Genomic DNA, 14111 nt, shown 5'->3' on the forward strand with positions numbered 1-14111 from the left:
ATGTGTGTTTATATATATAATTATTTTATGCATATTTATATTTATCAGTTCTTTTTCTGGATGCTGATAAGGTCTTTATTAATATGTTCTTTAGAGTCTAATTGGGTTTTTAAAACAAATTCAATCAAATATATATAATTAATTAACAATAACTAGTGACATTGACATGAGCAAACAAAAAAGATTTCAAGTCAGTAAGCTCCAAAAGGCCATAAATGATTTTCTTTTCCATTAAAAAAAAATAAAGCAATAGTGTAATCATGGAGAAGACCTTAGTATTGATCCCTATGAGAGATCTTTCCAGCCTATTAGCTTCCTCAGAGAAATTTTGATGTCCTTGTTCCTTAGGCTATAGATTATAGAGTTCAGGGTTGGGGGCACAACTGTATAGAATATAGACAAGGATCTAGAACAGAGTAGGATTCCTGAGGTGGCTTTAGATAATCAGGGACATCTGTTGTGATGAAAATAATGAGAACAATGAGGTGGGGCAGGCAAGTGGAGAAAGCTTTTGACTTACCCTCTGTAGTTGGTATCTTCAGCACAGTTTAGAATATGGGACCATAAGAGACAGCTATAGAAATAAAGCACAGAATTCCTAAAACAACTCCAATAGCCAAAGTCACATCTACTCCAATATGTATATCAGAGCAGGAGAGTCTAAATAATGAAGAAAAATCACAGAAGAATTAATTAGTGGATTTATAGAACGGCAAAGTAAATGTACTAGCTGAGAACAGAGCCCCTAAGAAACCTCCACTAAGTCAGGAAACAGTTGCCATCTTTTGTTTTTCCATATGAATTTTTTTTGTTGTTATTTTTTCTAGGTCATTAAAATATTTTTTTGGGAGTCTGATAGGTATAGCACTAAATAAATAGATTAGTTTAGATAATATTGTCATCTTTATTATATTTGCTCGCCCTATCCAAGAGCATTTAATATTTTTCCAATTGGTTAGATCAGACTTAATTTGTGTGAAAAGTGGTCTGTAATTTTACTCATGAAGTTTCTGATTTTCCCTTGGCAGATAGATTCCTAAATATTTTATATTATCAGTAGTTATTTTAAATGGAATTTCTCTTTGTAACTCTGACTGTTGGATTTTGTTAGTGATATATAAAAATGCTGATGACTTATGTGGGTTTATTTTATAACCAGCAACTTTGCTAAAGTTGTGGATTATTTCTAATAACTTTTTAGCAGAATCTCTGGGGTTCTCTAAGTATACCATCATGTCATCGGCAAAGAGTGATAATTTGGCTTCCTCATTGCCTATTCTTATTCCTTTAATCTCTTTCTCAGCTCTTATTGCTATAGCTAGCGTTTCTAATACAATATTAAATAGTAACGGTGATAGTGGGCAACCTTGTTTCACTCCAGATCTTATTGGGAATGGTTGCAGTTTGTCTCCATTACATATGATGCTTACTGATGGTTTTAAATAGATGCTGCTGATTATTTTAAGGAAAAGTCCATTTATTCCTATACTCTCAAGTGTTTTTAATAGGAATGGATGTTGGATTTTATCAAATGCTTTTTCTGCATCTATTGAGATGATCATATGGTTTTTGTTAATTTGGTTATTAACATGGCCAATTATATTGATAGTTTTCCTAATATTGAACCAGCCCTGCATTCCTGGTATAAATCCTACTTGATCATAGTGTATTATCTTGGAGATGATTTTCTGTAGTCTTTTTGCTAATATCTTATTTAAGATTTTAGCATCAATATTCATTAGGGAGATTGGTCTATAATTTTCTTTCTCTGTTTTCAGCCTACCTGGTTTAGGTATCAGTACCATGTCTGTGTCATAGAAGGAATTTGGTAGGACTCCTTCATTCCCTATTTTATCAAATAATTTATATAGCATTGGGGCCAATTGTTCTTTAAATGTTTGGTAAAATTCACATGTAAATCCATCTGGTCCTGTGGATTTTTTCTTAGGGAGTTGTTTAATTGCCTGTTCTATTTCTTTTTCTGAAATGGGACTATTCAAGCAATTTACTTCCTCCTCTGTTAGTCTGGGAAGTCTATATTTTTGGAGGTAGTCATCCATTTCACTTAGGTTATCAAATTTATTGGCATAAAGTTGAGCAAAATAACTCCTTATTATTTCTCTAATTTCCTCTTCATTGGTGGAAAGTTCTCCCTTTTCATTTTTAAGACTACTAATTTCATTTTCCTCCCTCCTTTTTCTAATCAGATTTACCAAAGGCTTATCTATTTTATTGGCTTTTTCATAGAACCAACTCTTAGTTTTATTAATTAGTTCAATAGTTTTTTTACTTTCAATATTTTTAATTTCTCCTTTTAATTTTAGAATTTCCAATTTAGTATTTGATTGGGGGTTTTTAATTTGGTCTTTTTTTAGTTTTTTTAGTTGCAAGCCCAATTCATTAATCTTTTCTTTCTCTGTTTTATTCAAGTAAGCCTCTAAGGATATAAAATTCCCTCTTATTACCGCTTTGGCTGCATCCCACAAATTTTGGTATGATGTCTCATCATTGTCATTATCTTGAGTGAAATTATTAATTGTATCTATAATTTGCTGCTTCACCCAATCATTCTTTAAGATGAGATTGTTTAGTTTCCAATTACTTTTTGGTCTATTTCCCCCTAACTTTTTGTTGAATGTAGTTTTTATTGCATCATGATCTGAAAAGAAAGCATTTACTATTTCTGCTTTCTTGCATTTAATTTTGAGGTAATTAGATCCATTTTTACTTTTGCTTGATCTGAGATAAGGATGGCTACCCCTGCTTTTTTGACTTCACCTGAAGCATAATAGATTTTGCTCCAGCCTTTTACCTTTACTCTATATGTATCCCCCTGCTTTAAATGTGTTTCTTGTAAACAACATATTGTAGGGTTCTGACTTTTGATCCAGTCTGCTATCTGCCTCCTCTTTATGGGGGAGTTCATCCCATTCACATTTACGGTTAGAATTACTAAATCTGTATTTCCTGCCATCCTAATAACCCCAGATTGTGCTTTACTTATTCTTGCCTCCCCCAACCCTCTTTCCCCCTTTTAAACTTATGTACCCCTCTTGTATCACGATGCTTACCCTCTTTATAATCCCTCCCTCCCCCACTTTGAGTCTATTTAAATACCGAGGTGCCACAATAAGGATCACCTAAGATCTGGCTGCCTCCACCTTAAAGGAAGGAAGGGCCTGGAATATGATATTCCGAAAGGCACAAGAACTTGAGATGCAGCCAAGAATAAACTACCCAGCTAAGCTGAGCATTTTCTTCCAGGGAAGAAGATGGACATTTAATGAAACAAATGAATTCCATTTGTTTCTGAAGAAAAAACCAGAACTAAACAAAAAATTTGATCTCCAAGAATAGAACTCAAGAGATGCAGAAAAGGTAAAAATAACTCTTGAGAATTGTATTTCTGTTGTGGATATACAAAAAGAATACATGTATAATTTGATTGTACTGATATAACATAAAAAAGGGAAGTAGATATGGAAAAGGGATGATGGCAGAATAAGGTGGGAAGGAGGGATAAAAAGAGGGAAACCACATCCCACAAAGAGGCTAAGGAAACTTATCATATCTGAGGGAATTTAGAGAGGGGGAGGAACATTGTGTGAATCTTACTCTCATCAGAGTTGGCTCAAAGAAAAAATAATTGACATTTGTTTTAGAGAAAATTCTCTCTCGCCTCATTAAAAACGGGGGAGAGGAAAAGGGAAAAGAAAAAGAGTAATAAGGGAAGGAAGGGGAAAAAACAGTTGCCATCTTCACACAAGTCTCTCTAATTATGATGATTTCATAGTGCAGGGTCTGGCAGATGGCTACCTACTGGTCATAGGATATCATTGTGAGGAGAAAAAGCTCTGATACTGCAAAGAAAATTACAAAAAAGAACTGTAATACACACCCTGTGAAAGAAATGGAATGTCTATGGCTCAGAGAATTTGTGATAAATTTAGGGAGTGTCTTAGAAATAAAGCAAAGATCTGTAAAGGACAGTTTCTTGAGGAAGAAGTACATGGGGGATTGGAGATGTTCATCAAGGGAGATGAGGGTGAAAATGAGCATATTCCCTGTCAGAGTCACCAAATAGATCAGTAAGAAGAGCACGACATATAAGATTTGCAGTTCCCAGATGTCAGAAAAGCCCATCAGTAAGAATCCTGTCACCAATGCTGAAGTTAACCATGTTCTGGGAGGTCTCTTGATTGCCCAGAAAAAAGAAGCACTTATTAAATTATGAGAGCACTGAAAGTGTCGGGCTTCTAGACTCTGTGACCTTGTTCAAATTGCATTGCTTTGGTTGAGTTATTTGCTAAATGAGGAGATGAAACTGTAACAGAAAGTGTAGCCCTTAGGTCCAGGAATTTTTTAATAACATATTTTGCTAAATGAGTTTTCCCATGGAGGATTTCTTTTTAAAATCTATACATTTTAATTTAAACATTTACATATGCTATTCTGAAGAGGGGGTGGCAACCTTCATGAACCAGAAGTAGTCCAGGAAAGAAGACAGGTAAGAAATCCCTGAATTTGATTTTTAAGGTTACTTCTACATTCCAAAGGTTTTGTATTTTGAGGAACAGTATCCACAGATTGAAAATGATAATAAAAATAGCAACATATCTTTAGTGTGTATGAATTTTAAGGATTATCAAGCACTTTTATTACAAGAACCCTGTGAGATAGGTGGATCAAGAAGTATTATGTAACTTTGAATATAAGATACCAAATTTCAGGGAAGTTATGTGACTTTCTGTGATCATCTAAGAACTGTTAGAACCTGCCCTTCTGATTCAAAGACTGAGTTGAAATTGAGTCCAGGTTTCTTTACTGGGGCAATCTTGAACTTTTTCTTGAAGAAAAAATGATGTTCTTCCCATTCTTAAGGAATGTTAGTGATATAGTTTCTTTAATAATTTAAAATAATGTCTGTTGCTTGTGATATATCACCCAACCATGTCACTGTCATATTCATAGTTTTGTTACTCCAAAATATTAAAATAGTCATGCAAATGAAGCCAGTTACATGGATTTGCCTGCAACTTGAGCCATTTCAATTTTATATTCTCCCTTGGTCAAATAGTATGCTGCCAGTAACTGAGCACTTCCATCTTGAAATACAAAAACATTGTCAATTAGAGAACTAATTTCCAAATCTCCCTAGGTGTGAAATGATGAAGCAAAATGGAGAATGAAGGCCCCTCTGGAGTCTGATTCATCTTGCTTTAGTTAAAGTACCCATTTTTCTTCAGGCAACTAAATGAAACAGTGGATAGACTGCCAGAATTTTAAATAGGAAGATAAGGCTTAAATCCAGGCTCATATGCTTTCCTAGCTAAAGGATCTTGAACAAGTTACTCAACTTTTGCTTGTTTCAGTTTGCTCACTTGCAAAACAGGAATAATAATAATAAAAAACTTCAAATGAAATAACCATAACTCTCTTTTCTTTATTATTATTTCACCTTTATTCAAAATAGTTGCAATTGTTCTTTTTTTTTTATTTTTTTTTTATTTAATAGCCTTTTATTTACAGGATTTATACATGGGTAACTTTACAGCATTAACAATTGCCAAACCTCTTGTTCCAATTTTTCACCTCTTACCCCCCCCCCTCCCCTAGATGGCAGGATGACCAGTAGATGTTAAATAAATTAAAATATAACTTAGATACACAATAAGTATACATGACCAAAACATTATTTTGCTGTACAAAAAGAATCAGACTCTGAATTATTGTACAATTAGCTTGTGAAGGAAATCAAAAATGCAAACCATAACTCTCTTAAGATAATATGTGGCACATGGTAAATGATATATAAATGTTAACTGTTATTATTTATCCTCATAAACACAAAATTAACATAGAATGGTATACTTGAAGACTCTCCACTTTCCTTAAATATCTATACAAACAAATCTGTACTTGTCTACAAGAATACAAGACAAAATAATTAGTGCTAAGTATATTTCAGTAATGCTTTCCAAGAAAGTTTTTTCAATTGTGTACTGTATAAAAATATTTATTCTAGTCCTGTACAGTGCATAAATAAACTATGGGTCTCAACGTCTTATGGGTTCACTTAACTGAATGTGGGGATACCAAAAACAATAACAAAAAAATTGCTTCAGTACATGGTTTCTGAATGCCCTATGTCCTGCAATATCAAATATTCCATCAAGAATGAATTGTTTATGTAAAAAGTAAACAACTATATCTATTTTATTAGTATACATATTTGCTTTCATCTTTAAAAAATATAAAATATTTAATATTAATATTTAATATATTTAAATTATTTTCTTTTTGATTTATTATCAGTACAGATTTGATTTGTATAAAATAGATATAAAGTAGATAAAATAGCTATGTACCTGGGATCATATGAAAATTTCTTAGATGAAAAGAGGTCATGAGTAGAAGAAAATTTAAGCCTGATACAGAAATTATCTCACCTCAACAAGCCAATGATTACTTTTTCCTTATTTAAGGATTAATTTAACAATTTTTAAAAATCCCATTTTCACCTCATCTTTTCTCAAACATATCTATTCTCTTTAAATTTTCTATATACTTTTTAAAAAAAATCAATAACTCACATAATTTAGGACTTTACTTCACCCTTGAGTTACATAAAAGAAACCTTTCTTTATGAGTTTCTCCTATTCTGCTTATTTTTTAGTCATAATCCCTTGATATTCTCTCCTCTGTTCCTTGTGGATGATGTGAGGTGATATTCCAGACAAAGGTGAAACTCTTTCTACACCTTTTTTCCTTTCTCATTTATTATCCTCATTCTTTTCCCTCCCTTGAATCTATCTCCAATTACTGGTTCCTCCTTTGCCACTTATAAATAAAGCTTAATTTCCCCCATTATTAAAATAATCTTCATTTGATTTTACATCTTTGAGAAGTTATCTTTCCATATCTCTTTTCCCTTTCTTAGCTTAAGTTTAGAATAATGCTATCTAAACTTTTGGACTACCATACTTCCTAAACTCACTCTAGATTTTGGAAAGGTTATTGTGCCCCATGATATAATTCTAAACTTCCTGAAATGCTTGACTTTAGTGTCTTAAAATACCTGAAAATATACAGTAAAAGATAATTAAATTGAATGTCCTTTTTGATTATTAGTTTTTTTTTTTTTTGTGACATTGATTGATAGGTGCTAGAATGTTTCGAAATGTCATGAAGGAATGTCTAATTTTGGAACTAGGGACAGCTCAAAGAATGTTAGTGGTTAGAATGGCAATTGTGAGATTGGAGCCCATTCTGAAATCTGACAAGTTAAAAGAGAGGAGCATGAGGGATTTGTGCCATTAAAAGATAGAAAAGAGGAATTCCAATACTTGGGAGGAAATAGAAGTAGGAAGATCTCTAAAGCAATCTTTACCTTTTCTTCATTTTCTCCCATGCTTTTCCCACTTTTTCCTAGTTGAAACCCTGTTTATAATCACACACACAAATTATCAGAAATAATCTATACACTTACTCACATGGTCTTTCATATTTCTTTCATATTTCAGATTCATGGTGACATAATTTTAATAATCTCTCATAAAGATACTGATGTATATATATTTTTTTCTTTCACAAAAGAAAGAGGAAGTTAATACTTTGTAATCCATTTATTTCTTCAATCCATTGCTTGAAGGTTAGACTGTGAGATCAATTTACATAATTCAATATGCTTATGTAGAGTTAGAATAGAAAAGTGGAAATGATTCATATATCAAATTGTGACATGAAGGGGAAACAAAAAAAAAAATCTACTGATCTTTCTTCTATTTCCTGGTTCCAGTATGACCCCACCATTTCCTAGAGTTAATCCAAGTATACTGGTATAGTATACCTTAATATCTCCTTATCTATGATCTTATAGTTTTCTTCTGTGGTATTAGCATTCAATCTCTATAAACTCAGTAAGGATTTATTCTAAGGTTAAAATACTTTATTTTCTTTTGGGTCTGCAAATCCTCTATTTTTTTGGACTTCCTCTGTGGATTATAAAGCAGAGTGTTCCTGCAGCCATTTAGTGCCATTTACCTCAAGTCCCCTAACTGCTTAAGCATAAGAACCTATTAGCACAACACCTGGGAATTGTGACAATTTAGAACTCTATTACTTCAAGATCTTATGTCTTATTTTCATAACCACATAAATTTTTAGTCAATGAAAATTTTTTTCTCATATCTTTCCCTCATTGTGTATTATAGACCTTGAATACTGTTCTTCTTTCTCTATTTTAGTTATGGTCTATGTCATTTAGATTGGTGGATATTTTTAAAAAAATTATTGTTAATCTATTTTTAACATTAAATTAATTTTTTGAGGGCTGAATTCTTTCCCTCATTCTTACTCATGGAAAAGCTAAAAATATAATATCATGTGGAATCCTTCAAAACAGGTTTTATATTAGCTATATTGTGAAAAAGAAAGAAAAATAAAGTATATGAAAAAAATATGCTTTAATCTGAACTCAGGCTTAACCAGTTAATTCTCAGGAGGTAGATAGCATTTTTTTCATTAGAAATCCTTGGGAATTGTCTTGCATCAGGTTGTTTCTATGTATGGCTTTGAGGCTGTTTTTTATCTATACTCACAAAATTATTTTTGAGTAAATAGTCTTGAAGAGGAACCCTCTCACAACAATTTTATTGTAAAATATAAAAAAGAAAATAAGGTTGTATTACATATTCAAAAAAGCTAATTTTGGGCTAGCACTTATATAGCTCTTATAGGTTTGAAAAATATTTTATTTGATCTTCACAATAATTCAATTAACATTATTATTTCTATTATACATATGTGGAAATTGAGGTGGAGGGAGGTTAAATGAGTTGTCTAAGTTACTGTCTTAGTTCAGTCTCTGATTACCAATCAATAACCTCTTAATCAGACTCTCACTACCAGGTCTAGTTCTTCTACACCCTATTCTTCACACAGCTGCCAAATTGCCTTTCCTAAAGCAAATTCGGCACATGGTACTGTTTCATACACTAAAGTTCAGGGGGCCCCCTAATACTTTCTGGATCAAATATAAATCACTGTGTTTGGTAGTGCTTTGTGAATCAGAACTAATTTTTTTTTCCCTTGGGCATATCACATTTTTGTCTAGGGCTCCTCAGTTCTCCTCAAAATGTTTTGTGGCTGTTCTTACATGGCTTATCATTTTCCATCTCTGTAACTTTGCATTTCAGTTTTCCATGTCTAACATGAATTTCCTTCTTAGTTCAGTGTCCTTGAATTCCTTATTTTTTTAAGTCTCATATGAAATGTCCCATTTTACATGAGCTCTTTTTTGATTTCATTAACTCTTTGCCTTTTCCTTTGCAGTCTCCTTGTATCTGTTCAATATTCTTTTAGTATACTTATAAAATATATTTCCTGGCTCTTTGAAACAGCCTGTAAAATATTTGAAGCCAAGCACTCTTTCACTTTTTTCTTTGTAGCCCCAGAACACTGAAGTTCATTCATTGGATTCAGCCTTTCAGGAATTCCTTAGGTCTTAAGTTTTAAGGGGTTTTGGAAAGGCCATTGTACTCCATGTTGTAATCCCAAACTCCCAGAATTCTTAACTTTCTGGCTTATACTTATACAGTGATATATGATTTAATTGAGTGTACTTTTTGCTTGTCAGATTTTTTTTTTGACACTGTGTTGAGATCAGGTGCCAGAATGAGTGTATTGAAGGAATGTTATTGAAAATTTAATGCCTAATTTTACAACAATGCAAAGAAAGTTAATAGACATTGTAGCAAGCAGAGAGTGAAACCACTGCTAAAGTCCAAAAAGGTAGCAAGGGAGGAGCATGAAGGATTTGTACTATTAAAGTGTAGGGCAGAGAAAAGGCCAAAGTTTAGGAGGAAATATAATGGAAATGGGAAGATTTTTAAAGCAATCTTTATCTTCTTTTCAATTTCTGCTACAGTCTGCCCCCATTTTCACACCTGAAATCTTGTTAATTAGTCACATATACAAATTGTCAGAAACAATATCTATATTTACTCACATGGTCTTTCATGTTTTCTTCATGCTTCAAATTGATTGTGGTGCAGCTTTTTATAATCTTAGTCATAAAAATATTGATGTACCTATAGATCTGTGTGTATGATATGTTTTTATAAGAAAAAAATGGAAGTGCATACTTTATAATCCATTTATTTCTTCAATCCATTGCTTAGGGTTAGACTATATGATCATCTTACATTATTCAATGTGCTTATGTGGAAGTAGAGTAATTTTTGAAAAGTGAAGGTGATTCATATACTCAATGATGATCTGAAGAGGTAGCGAAAAAATCTCTATTGATCCTTCTAACTCCTGGATCCAGTATGACCCCACCATTTCCTAGAAGTCTTGCAAATATACTGGTATAGTATGCATCAGTACCTCCTTATTTATGATTTAATTGTTTTCTACTTTGGAAGTAGCATTCAGTATTTATAAAGAATCCAAATTTTTTTTTTACCCAGTGTATGTTTCGTTTGATGCCAAAATAGTTGGCAACTGCTTGCATCACTTAATATTGTCCTTTAGGGATGCAAGTCCTCTCCTTTATGGGCATCCTCTGAAAATCATGGAACAGGAGTTCTCTAGAGTCTAGAGACTATTCAGTCTCATTGGCCCCAAGCCCCTGAATAGCTTAAACATAACAACTTATTAATTAGTACAACTCATGGATTTGAGTGGTACTTTAGAACTCTTTAATATCTAGATACTTTAGCACTTTATGATACCTGGATCTTTTGTCTCATTTTGATTACCATATAAATGCTCTGTGTCCATTAGATTAAATTTAAATATTTTATTTCAACCCTCAATCCTCACCAACATGGACATTTCACAGATAATTCTAAATCAATAACTAGCCCCTGACAAAAGAATACAGATCTAACAGTGCATAGTTTTGGGTTAAGAAAAGCTGCACAGAAAAGTAATTGCTATTGATATCACACAATCTTTTTTCTCTTAATAATTTCCACTTGTAAAAGAATAGTTTGTTTTAGCTTTGAAACATTAATGCTTTTTTCGTCTTTATATTTCTAGTGTTTGACAGATAGTGTACTGAATTATGGATAGAAGTCATGAAGTTATTCCCTTTATTGCTTTTGATAGAGATCAAACTGTCTGTCAAAGTAGTTATTAAAGTTTCTACACCACAGCCATATGAAATTTCTGGGTCGATTTTTGATCAATTTCCCCAATTCCTCATTGCTTTTCTCTTTTTGTCCTGCTTATTCATAGCAGTTTCTGTTCACTCAGAACATTTCTACCACTTATTTCTTCTCTTAATCCTCTCATAGAGAAGACAGGAAATGTAATATCATGTAGAATCATGCAAAACAGATTTTTGTATTATCCATACTGCAAGAAAAATAAAATTAAAAAAAATGCTTCAATATGCACTTAGACTCCATCAATTATTTCTCTGGAGGCATATAGTATTTTTCATTACTAGTCCTTAACAATTGTCTTGGATCTTTATATTGACTAAATCATTCACAATTGATCATTGTACAATAATGCTCTTACTATCTATACTGTTCTTATTCTGTTCAATCACTTTGTATGAGTATGTAAGTGTTTTCAACTTTTTCTGAAAACATACTGCTCTTCATTTCTTGTAGCATAATAGTATTCCATCACAATCAAATACCATACTTATTTTAGCCATTCTCTGGGTGATGGACATTCCATTAATAATTGTCTTTTTAGAAATTTGATTCATTTCTGTATACATTTGAGAAATGAAGCATTTAGCATAGAAACTTCATATAAAATTCTCCTGTGCCTAGTTTCTTGCTTTTCTTCTAATCTTGTTTACATTGAATTTGTTTGAATATAAATTTTAATTTAATGTTATTAGGACTATTCATTTTACTTCCAGTGATTCTACTTCTTGTTTGGTTATATTTTGTGGATTTTCATATGAAATTTTCTACTTTCATCATTCTTTTTATTTTAAAGTCTTTTGATTAGGTAATTATGTACTTCTGTTAATATTGCTCAGTTCCCGGTTTGGAGCCATTGATTTATTTTATGTCAATATAAATCTTGCCCATATCCCTTCAAGGGGAATTTTTTGATTTTTACCATCAGGGGAAAAGGAGAAGGAACCATGAAACTGACTATATTTCTCTCTCTCTACCTCTTTCCCTTCCCTCTTCCCTCTCTCCCTCTCACCATCCCTCTTTCCCTCTCACCATCCCTCTTTCCCTTTCTTTCTCCCTAAACTGAACCCAATAACTATAGTTATAATAAGTGCAACATGTGTATCAGAAAAAAAGATTCTGAGGAAGGAAGGGACATCACAAAAGAACTGATGAATCACATTTTAGTTTACAGAAAGTCAGAGTCAATGTACTCACTGTATATAAGACACCAAACAAACCTTTAAGAGTTCAGGAAATATCTGCCATTTTTACACAAGCCATTTTTACACAAGCCCTTTTGTTCATGAAGACTTCATAGTTGAGGGGCCAAAAGTTGGCCACATAATGTTTATAGGACATTACAATTAGATAAAATGATGATGTACAGAAAGTAACAAAAAAAAGCTACTCCAACAGAAAGATGAAATAGCTGCCAGTCAGGGAACTGGCAATAAATTTAGGGACTATGATAGAAATTAGGCAAAGATCTCAAAAGGAAAAATTCTTCAGGAAAACATACATAGAGGTAGTGGAGTTACTCATCATGAAATATGAGAGTGAAGATGAGTAGGTTCCCTATTACAGCCAATAGGTTGATCAGCAAAAAGAGTATGGCATGTAAGTTCTGAAGCTCCCATGTACTAGAAAAACCCATGAGGAGAAATTCTGTCTCCATCATGAAGTTGGCCATGCTCTCAGAGTTCTTTTGACTGTCTGCATAGAGAAAAGAAGTATTTATCAAATGATGAGAACGTTGAATCTTCTGATTATCATGACCTATTGCTTTGGACTTATTCTGCTATCTTATGAAATGAGATTCTCTTTGTCTATTTTGCTTTGGTCATTTGCCAAATGCATAGATGAAACTATATCAAAATATCTTAACTTTAGGTTACATGAATTTAGAATTTAGAAAAGTTTTAGTAACTGCACTGAAACAAAGATGATTTCTTTTGAAATCCTCTATTTTGTTTCATGAGTGTAAATATCTTATGTGGAAATGGTTTCATAGAATTTACCAGAAGAATCTAAAGAGACAAAACAGCTTAAGAAATTCTTACCGAAATGATTCTAATGGTTCTTTTGCCTTCCAAAGGAGTTGTGTTTCTAGGAACATAGCATTACATTTTAAAATATGATATCTGTCTAAATTGTATGATTTTAAAGGATTAGAGCAACTTTTTATTATAAGTACTATGTGAGGTACATTTTTCAAGTAGTATTATTACCATTTGAAAATAAGATTCTTAATACTCAGAAAAATTTTGTAATTGGTTATCCAAGGTGTCAGTACTTGAATGGTAACAGGGGCTTCTGATTCCAAAGCTAAATTGAATGATGTCTGCTGAAGAAGAATGCCCAAGCAAGACACTGTCATTTTGGTACCCTAATTAGTCTACAATAATGGAATTATTATAGAAAGAAAGGCAATCTTTTGGAATTGACACCATCTGGGCCATTTCATTTTATTCTTTTCCTTAGTCAAAGAAAATGGCACCAGAATTTCAGAACAGTCATGTTGAATTGCAAATCTATTGTCAATTGAAGAATTAATTCCCAAACACACCTCTGTCTATAGTGAACTGTCCTACCTTCTTTGGAAAAGTGAATAACTGTCTCTCTGCATTCTGATTCATCTTACCTGACTTAAAATACCCATATATCTAGAGGAAACTTCATGTTGCATTGGATAGACTATATTGCCAGGCTTGGAGTGTAAAAGTCCCAAGTTTAAAATGGTTCAAATATTTACTAGCTGTGAGACCCTAGAGAAATCACTTTTATTTTTTCTTCAGTTTCCTCATCTGTAAAACATGACTAATAACAGTGCCTACCTCCCATGGTTGTTATGAAGAACAAATGAGATAATGATAAATCTTTTAGTACTGTATCTGGCACATAGTAAGCAAGATGTATATTTTGTCAGCTATTATTATTATTATTATTATACATTTCTAT

The 14111-nt window shown here is 32.5% G+C and overlaps 1 pseudogene; it reads right to left on the reverse strand.

The window, feature by feature from the left end:
* Positions 1–285: 285 nt before the first annotated feature.
* LOC100926233 lies at positions 286–13530 on the reverse strand (annotated as a pseudogene).
* Positions 13531–14111: the final 581 nt, after the last annotated feature.

The sequence above is a fragment of the Sarcophilus harrisii genome, chromosome 4 (assembly GCF_902635505.1).
Source record: "Sarcophilus harrisii chromosome 4, mSarHar1.11, whole genome shotgun sequence".
NCBI classification, from domain to species: Eukaryota; Metazoa; Chordata; class Mammalia; order Dasyuromorphia; family Dasyuridae; genus Sarcophilus; species Sarcophilus harrisii.